This window comes from Trachymyrmex septentrionalis, unplaced genomic scaffold (genome assembly GCF_001594115.1).
Source record: "Trachymyrmex septentrionalis isolate Tsep2-gDNA-1 unplaced genomic scaffold, Tsep1.0 scaffold90, whole genome shotgun sequence".
NCBI classification, from domain to species: Eukaryota; Metazoa; Arthropoda; class Insecta; order Hymenoptera; family Formicidae; genus Trachymyrmex; species Trachymyrmex septentrionalis.
In genome coordinates this window covers 2,832-13,094 of record NW_017306092.1, presented here as the reverse complement: position 1 = coordinate 13,094, position 10,263 = coordinate 2,832, and positions in this window count along the sequence as shown.

Genomic DNA, 10,263 nt, shown 5'->3' with positions numbered 1-10,263 from the left:
TGGAAATAAAGTATCGGGAAATAAAACCTCGATCCGGACGTAACAATGTATAAATTAGAGATAGACTTTAGGACTGTTATTAATTAGACAAATTTTTGTCGAGAAGTAAGTATAGTACTATTGGTAATTTTTTAATATATTTGTTATTACGTAGAGAGTTGTATTGATATATTACTATTTCAATTAAATTAAATTTATATTAATATATTATATTACTATTTAAATTGAATTGAACTGCAGTTACTTCAACAATGAACAATGATTACAAAAGAACAAAAATAAATTGGTGGAGAAAACAAAATTATAGAATTAGATGAAGCCAAAATCGGAAAGAGGAAATATAACACCGGACGTATAATTAGAGGGCAATGGGTCTTCGGTGGAATCGATCGTGATCACATAATGTTTTTATTGTGCCTGTACCAAATCGTAACACTGAAACTATTTTACCAATCATTCGACAATACGTTGCACCTGGTAGAATAATTCACACTGACAAATGACGTGGATATGATGCTTTGCAAAATGAAAATTATACGCACCTAACTGTAATCATTCTGAAAATTTTGTTGATCCTATAACTAACGTTCATACACATAAAAAGATTGTGGCGAGAAATGCGAGCAAATATTTCTCGTTATGGTACACGAGATTACCACTACAGTTACTATCTTGCAGAATTTTTATTTAAAAGAAATCATAATTACAATAAACAAATAGATAGTTTTTTGATATTATAAGCTGTATGTGTATCCATTAAGTGATTTATCTAAAATTAAAATTCTATAACTTAATTAAAATTCTTTATATATATCGAGTTGATTTAATTATTTTTATATTTGCCTTGCTTCAGGGGCGCACGACTTTCATTTCCGACTTTCACCCGTTACATGAAAGTTGAAAATGAGAGTCATGCGCCCCTTTGCAGGGGGAAAGAGGGATGGGAGTCAAAGGTGAGAGTCATGCACTTTCGACTATATAATTTTGAATCGCTTCGTGTGGAAGTTGTGCGCCCTTAATGCGAGGGAGGAGGATGAGGTCGTGAGACTTTATTTTTCAAACTTTTTTTGTTAATAACTTTTAATAACGAAGGACAATCGACGGATGAAATTTGTTCAAGGTCACTCGGTGTCGTGATCTTGACAACATATATCAAGGTCAAGGACATCGGCGGCTGCTCTTCTTTTGTCTAGTTTTACCAAAAAAGATTTTACTCTTAACGTGCAACTCAGCACGTATAAAAAATACGTGTCTCCTTTTTTGGTCCATAGAACAATATTCTAAAAGCTCATTTAAATTGAAGAGACTTACTTGGTTATGTTTCCTTGTTAGTTATTCGCATTATTCGTTATTTATATCAATCGTTATTTATATCAATCGTTATTAGCATTATTTTATTTCGTATTATATTGTTCTATTTCATATTGTGTCTATTTCATATCTAAAAAGCTTAAAGTACGATTATATTTCTTTTCAAAAGTAAATTGCAACTGATTACGAAAATCATTGAACACATCAACAGTATTTTGAATCTGATCTGAAGTTGAAGTTAAAACAAGCTAAAACAAGAAAAAGGCCTTAATTTACAAAATGGTCATCATTTTGTAAATTAAGGCCTTTTTCTTGTCAAGGAATCGTTTAACATCTCGATCCCTATATCTGTTTATTAAATTCGGTTTTAAAATAAGTACGTATTAAAGTTTTTGACCTTATTATATTTAACAAATAGTATCATCGATGTTTTCACATTTGCCTGTTAGCGATATAACATGAACTCTTATCATTAACGAATATTCATTGTTAGTCTATAATTACTTTATTTCACTTAGCTTTTCATAATTCTTTTATCATATAATTGATTTCATCTTTTTATACAGATACATATTGTGATACATTTAAATCAACTTTTAACTACACACTTAATTTTATAACCTAAATTTTATAACAAACTTAATGTATTATAACTTAAGACAAATTTTGTGATTTCAATTGGCTAATGAAGACTTACAATTAGTATAGTCGAAACGTTCCATGATATCTTTATGATATTAATTTGTGATGTAATGTAAAATGTTATACATATTATAATATTTTAAATTAGATCTTCTTTTGCTCGTTTTTTGACCTATCTACTTTTTTAGTTTTTCTGTATATAAATATTTTTATTTCAAAACAAATTGAAAAATTTATAAAATTTAATATATACATATATTATCATAATTCTATGTTAATATGGAATATACATATACACTTTATTCGGATCCAATGTAAATTATAAATTCATTTTTACATCTCGCTTTCTTTCTATTTCAAAAGCAAAATTATGAGAATAATAAAAGAAAAATGTTGATATATTATATTTGCGATGTGGACATTGTATCGGTGTCCGAGGAATACATTTATTTATATTTAATTTTTATAGAGCCATAAAACAAAGAGACAATTAGAAAAGTAATAATGAGAATGCATTAAAAACAAATATATTGTTTATAAAATATGTACAAGAGAGTGGGGAAAGAACAGAGAAATTCAAGCTGAATTCATCGTTTTTCTAACAGCTTATGCATTGTCGTCCACATTCAATATTATTTGATGTTATTTGAACGTATGATATTGATATATATTTTTGAAATTTTTTTTCTAAGGTTCACAAGCTATAAATTCAAATTATTATTTCGCATATTGTTGTAAATAAGTATTACATAAAATATTAAATAATATTTTGCTCACTTAAAACTTATTCATGCTTACACCTTCTTTCTTATACGTATGTATATGTTATTTAGTTATGCCTTAACGGGTTGTGTGAATCTAAGTCTAACATTTAACATTGAAATCGCAATCTATCATTACATATATACATCATCAAATAGGATACATTTCGTGTAGGATTGTTGACTAATAACGCATGCTAGTTTAATCGTAATTGCATGTTGTAAATTTGAATGTAGTTATGGTATTCTACATTATATATAGATTGTACAAATAGATTGTAATATAAATTTTCAATCTAAAGCGAAAAAATACATAAGTCAAAATGAGAAAAAAATGGGTCATTTTTTGCTTTAGATTGACAATTTATCCTGGATGGTCCTATTTTGATGTCAGATTCTTATTTAGAGACAAAATACGTAAGAATAGCTAGGTCTTCATCCCAGCACAGGGTACTTTTTTGTGGACTTGTGTAATTAATATAATTAATTATTAAATCTTATGGTAAAAACGTCAATGTAATGTTAAAGTTATTATAATCTCAACTTTCATCCGATAATAGTACTATATATGTAAATATGTTGCGGACTCTAATGTTGACTGCTTTATATTTCATAAATATTTCATTTTGTTTTAAATAGACAGTCTTCGTAAGGAGGTACAACGAATTTGATCGCAAATCCGATTTGATCTTTTACTTATTGATTCCCAAATTGTCCTATCTTCTTTTAATATTTTACTGATTTAAATAAATAAGAAAAAGTTTACAAAATAACGTTTGTACGTCATAATAAAAGATTAAGCTTGTTGGCAATGTCGGCATCTCAAATATTCATAGTTGACTATGATTCATGATAGCGATGATGTAACAATGATAACCAGTTTCTCGTACTGTTCGCTCTCTCTCTCTCTTTTGATTTGCTGCTAACTCTGCAAGTCATCGATGGCGAAGGTAATATTAAGCACAAATAACTTTTGACTAGAAAATGAGAAAAGTAGAACTACATGTTTTTAATTTGTCATATATTATGTCAGTTATTATTACATTGTCACAGATGACACCACGAATGAGATAGAACAGGAGTGGAACGAAGTAGGAACAAAAATGTGAGAATAGGATTGGAAAAGATTCTGCGTAGTACGAAGCATATGAATTCTATGCTATTAATGCTTATTCAGTATAAGCGAATGAATAATGGGCTGCTAGTGAAATACGTTGGGACATAAATATTGTATCTGGAGCGCTATATATTACCTGTATTAAATATATTATCCAGCGCGTTCTGTGTTCTCGGCTTCGCTAGTTCCTATCTGATCGAGATTGTTACCATGGGAATAAACGGACTTGCCTATTTGTTTGCGTCGCCATTTTTTGGTCACCACTATTGAGTCAACTATGTTCGTTATACAGTAAGCTTTCTTTTTTTTGTTTTTTTTTCGTCTCTTCACTTGACGCATAAACTTTTTTTTTATGCATATCCTATACAGCACAGAAACTCGCAGTAATATTGCAAAAACGTTTCAATATTGCAGATTGCGCTGTAATATCGCTGCAATATTGTAGGTATTAGGAATTGTAATATATAATCTCAAGTAGCATACAGCGTTTACAAAGCGTTAACAAATCGCTAAAAAACGCATATAATTATTTTTTAGCGTTTTCCAGGCGCTGATGTGCTATTTAGGATACATATTACGGTGCAAAATTTTACAAATCTTGCAACATTGTTACATTATGGCAGAGACATCAAAAACATTATGGCTTTTTTTGAGTAATGGACTGCACATATGAAAACATATGTCAATTGAACGTTATATAATTGTTAATTATTTCTATTAATTCAAAAATTGCAGTGCTTGATGAAATATTTGTTGTCGCCGCGCGACAAAATTTTTCAAACTTTATAATCAATTTGTTTGGAAATATTTGGATTTAAAAAATTCTTTAAATATTACAAAGAAAATGAAATATAATTCGTGGAGTTTCTTATTATTTCCATATCACCGGTTAAGAATATGTTCAAAATAGGCGTACTTGCATAAAGTAAAATATATATTTGCGAAAAAGTCTGTAATATGTATCCATATACGTAAAATAAATAATAATAAGTAAAGGGCAAAGTAAGAGTCGACACATTTCTCTAAAATTAACCGAAGAATATATTACAATTAACAAAAGGTAAAATTGCATAAAGCAAAAATAAAATTAAAAATAAGAAAATAATAATAAAAAGTTACAAGTTTCGGCTATCGGATTGAGCCCTCTTCAGACATTAACATAACGAAAAAATCGTAGTACAAAATTAATTATCACAAATGATCGCATATTCATTACATTCACTTCGGGTGAGTCTTGATGTAGAGTTCGACATTATTTCCGTACGATTGAACAATCAAATGTATTAAAAGTCTTGGCAAAGCTCTAGTTGATAAAAAAGATAAAATAAAAACTTCTTACAAAAAAATATCCACGTAAATAAATTAACATACCGGAAATTTAATACAAAATTAAAACTTATCAGAAATCATATGTAAAATATTCAAACGAGCGTGTCCATAAAAGAATAAAACTTTTGGAATATATACAGAAGGAAGGAACGCAGATGTGTAAGACAGACATTACGTGTCGATTATTATGTACGTTCGATAGTGCGGATCAACACAGACTGAGAGAAAAGACGGACTGTTAGTACCAAAAAGTCAAAATTTATTTATGATGGGAATATAAGCCTTGTGAAGACCTTCAGTGTCAGTTTGTAAATTAAGACCATTCTTCTGCTTCCTGATATTAAGCAACTCGGAAACCAAACGTTTCCTATAGCAAGGCCCTTCGTCCAAAATTTCGACTTCATTGGAAATCGTGATTATGCTGTCTATGCTTCGTTATGACAGAGCGTCCAGAAGTGTTGTATCTAATGTGATTGCAATGTTCTGTAATCCTGGTTTTTAATTGTCTGCCCGTCTGTCCGACGTATAATGAATGTAATGAATATATGATCATTTGCGATAATTGATTTTGTACAACGATTTTTTCATTATGTTAATGTCTGAAGAGGGCTCAATCCGGTAGCCGAAATTTGTAACTTTTTATTATTATTTTCTTATTTTTAATTTTATTTTTGCTTTATGTAATTTTACCTCTTGTTAATTATAATATATTCTTTGGTTAATTTTAGAGAAATGTGTTGACTCTTACTTTGCCCTTTACTTATTATTATTTATTTTGTATAGGAAGTGTCCTTAGATTTGTTATTCATATACGTAAACTTTAAAAAAAAATATATACGTAGGCTGCTGGAAAAGTTTCTGTAATCTAATACTTCCAATGGCGCCAACGTTCTGCTATTATCATATCCGTAAAATTAGACATTTTTAACCTATAATTCAATTGACAGTTTGTACTCAAGCCAACTAATTTTGTTTGCATAGTATTTTAAAAGAAGTTATTTTGTAAGAAAATGGAAATTTCGCAAGAAAATTTTCGGGCAATGATTTTTTACAATTACAAATGTAATCTAACTCCAAAACAATACATCGATCGACTTCATTTGGCTTTTGGGGATGAAGCACCATCCAATAGGACTGTTTATAATTGGTTTGCCGAATTCCAGCGTGGACGTACCTTTCTTAGTGATGAATTCCGTGAAGATCGTTCATCCACGTCTGTTATTGCCACTAATGTTGATGCTGTGCGTGAAATGATTGAGCGAGACCGGCATATAACATACCGCGAGATTCAGGCATCCTTAGGCATTGACATGAAAGCAATACATACGATTTTGCATGATCACTTGAGCGTACGGAAATTTTGCAGTCGTTGAATCCCACATAATTTGACCGAAGTTCAAAAACAGGCTCATGTTAAAGCAAAGAAATGCTCAAGAAATTCAACCGAGGTCGGTCAAATTTGGTCTACAACATCGTTACTGGGGACGAAACATGGATCTATTCGTATAAGCCCGAAAGTAAACAAGAATTCACTGTTTGGGTATTTCAAAATGAACCGAAACCAACAAAAGTTGTTTGTTCACGCAGTGCTGCCAAGCAAATGATTGCTTGTTTCTTCGGTTATACCGGACATGTGACAACCTTGGCTTTAGAGGATCGAAGGTCTGTAAATATTGGTATACAACAGTTTGTTTGCCAGAAGTCATAAATGAATTGCGTAGAACAAACCAAAATCGTCGCATCATCTTTCATCATGACAACTCCAGCTGTCACACAGCATGTCAAACTGTTGATTTTTTATCCAGTAATAATATCGAATTGATGACTCATTATCCGTATTCACCTGATTTATCACTTAATGACTTCTTTTTGTTCCCAAACATTAAAAATGAGATGCGTGATGAGCGATTTGAGTCGCCTGAAGCAGCTGTTAAAATATTTCGTACACTGATTTCTGAGGTTACAGCCTTAGAGTGGAAAAAATGCTTCGAAAATTGGTTCAAGCGTATCCAAAATTGTATTGATCTTAAAGGTGAATACTTCGAAAAACAATAAAACCATTTACCGAATTTTACATGTTTTTTTTTCATATTGTTTGAAGAAACTTTTCCAGCAGCCTACGATATATATCTGCATATAAAATTTGTAATATAAATATAAAATGTAATAAAATTCATATGAAATCTTTATGTATTATATAATCCGATAATTACATATACAATCACGAGAAATCATTGTATAATATTAAATAAAACTGAATATTTTATCAAATAATTTCAAATGTAGTGAAAAAAATTATTTGTAATCAAACGAAATTATATGAAATCATGTAATCTGTGGGACAATATTTCTCAGCTAGTGGTTATTCCCTCAGTATTACTCCCTTTTCTCGTTCCGTTTTCGTAATTATATATGCTTCATCGACATAACGCGATATAGTTTCTTATTGATTTACCTTTGAGTTACATGCGATAAAAGGGGAGGAATAGAGGACTACCTCATAAAAGATATTCTCGTAATACATAATTTCGATATTTGACACAAAAGAGGAATACGTGACTAATAGTCTTGCGACATTGATTAACCTATCGGAACTTACTTGTGCAATCTACGGAAACATTAACTAAATTATAAGATTGTATTATATGTTCGCCGAGGATTTCTCTTTGTAGCGCTCTACGGAAGTTGAGATAAATCGATTTATATTAAAAAAGAAAAAGATTATTTAAAAATTGGATAATTATTAAAGAGATGAAAATTAATGAAAAAAGTATTCATAAAAACAATGAAGACATAGCATAAATATATTAGGTTATTATATAATATTAGTATTAAACAATTTAATTTTATTGCAATCATTTAAGTCACAACTCAGTTGTGACTTTAAACTATTGATTAAATCTGACTAACGCGATATTCTTCATTTACACATAGCAATTAATATAATTTCAAAGATCTTTATTCTCGCAATTACAATATCACTATATTTTTTTCTATTTAATTATTTCTGTCCGTCCTACATATTGATTTCTCTTATCTTCGCATATTTTTCAGTACGGTGAAACGTAATCATTTGCAATCCCGCGTAGAACTGCTTTAAAACTTTCTTGAAGGAATTTATTAAACTTTGACTACTAAGACGCTTTACAAAGTTTCACTGTCAAGAGAAGTCGGCGGGGCTGAGGCCGGGGACTGGAGCTGAATAGAGATAGAATGAAAGTGTGGAAGGGTGATCGAGCTACGGTGAAAAGAAGTGGTGCGAGCGGGATTGTCGAGGTGAAGAAGAAACGATGGGAATGGGAGGCAAGGAGCAATAATGATGGAACGATGGAAAAGAGAGAGAAAGAAAGTGCGTGGAAGAGAGAGAGCGCGAAAGAGGAGGGGGAAAGAAAGAGAAACCGAGAAAACATAGAAGTGCTGTTAGTGGAAGGCACAGAGAGAAAGAATAGAAGAAGGAGGAAGAGGACTGGAAGAAGAAAGAGAGAGGAGGAGGAAAGAGAACAAGAGGGGATGAGAAAAGTTACTTTCTCAGAGAAATAAAAGTTAATAGAGTTATCTACTTGCTCGTATTCTATCTCTTCCATTGCTTCAACATCGTACAACTTTTACGAAACTTATTATATCTTAATTTACTTTTGGATATCAGGAATTTCGTCGATGTTTCCGTTTTAATGTTTTGTAGGATATAAGCAGAAAGTATACTTATCATTCTTTCATATAACTTGAGAAAAATAAGAATGTTCTTATCATATTGTTTTATTATGTATGACTATAAGCATTGTCGATTTTTATTTGAAAAACGAAAAATAAGTGCACAAAGAGAAGATGGAAAAAGGTCATTGTACATTGAAAAAATTAAATTTTGATAAATCATTTGATTGAATAGTTAACTAAATATTTACTAATAGTTGTAAATAAATATAATATGGATAAATATAGTTAACTAAATAAATAAAGATATATTTATTTGGTATAAAAACCATTAATTTCATTTAATTATAATTTTTTTGTTAAGTAAATATTTATTTACTGTTAATAACCCAGATAGCACAGAGAATTTAAAAAGAATTCTTTTTTTATTCTTGATTTACGAAATAAATTTATTTTCTATCTTATTTCTGTTCTAAAAGTATTCTTAAGGGTCCTAAAAGAATTCACTTTTATGTCATCATAATTATGAATTCTTTTTCGAATTCAAAAAGTACCCTTTTTTAATCTAAATGAATTCGCAATAAAATTGGAATAACTTTTAATAATATTCTAATGGAGTTCTAAAGCTATTTATTTTATACTCTTTCTGGAATCGAAAAGTTAAATAGGTTGGGATTATCGAAATGCTTCAAAATGCGAAATAAAAATTAATTAAAATATATTTTGCCACAAAAATGTTTTAACAAAAAAAATATTTTAAAATATAAATCAGTTATAAAAAGTATATATATTATGTTTCTTTGTATTATCATATTTTTTGTAGTATATATTTTTATTAATTTATATTTCTTAATTTTGTATAAAAATAAGTCATATTACACTTTTTAATCAAATTAAATTTTATATTAAACACGTATGATTGTATGCATAAGTATAATAATTATGTATGCATAATATATAATATATATTTTATATGTATATTTTTTGTATGTATTATATGTATACAAAACGCAAAAATTAATTTTTATTACGTTTGTAGCAATCATTCAAGCACGGTACAATTCTAATGGCGGTAAATCATGACTTATAGTTATTATTATTATTATTAGGCGTTAGGAACTCGAAAGCTCATTGCCGCAAATACCAAATCCCGCCACTGTTCCCGTCCCTGAGCCAGATCCCTCCATTTGTGACCCTCGTACCCCATTTCGTTAAGGTCCATTCTAATAGTTTCTTCCCATCTACGTCTTGATCTACCCAATGGTCTCTTCCCATCCGGTTTACCAATTAGTACTTTATATGCAATTCGATTCTCATCCATACGCGCCGCGTGACCTGCCCATCTTAATCGACGCGATTTTATGACATTAATAATATCCGGACTATTATATAATTGATGTAATTCTGCGTTGTGTAATTTTCTCCATTCGCCCGTTTCCTCATCGCGTTTTG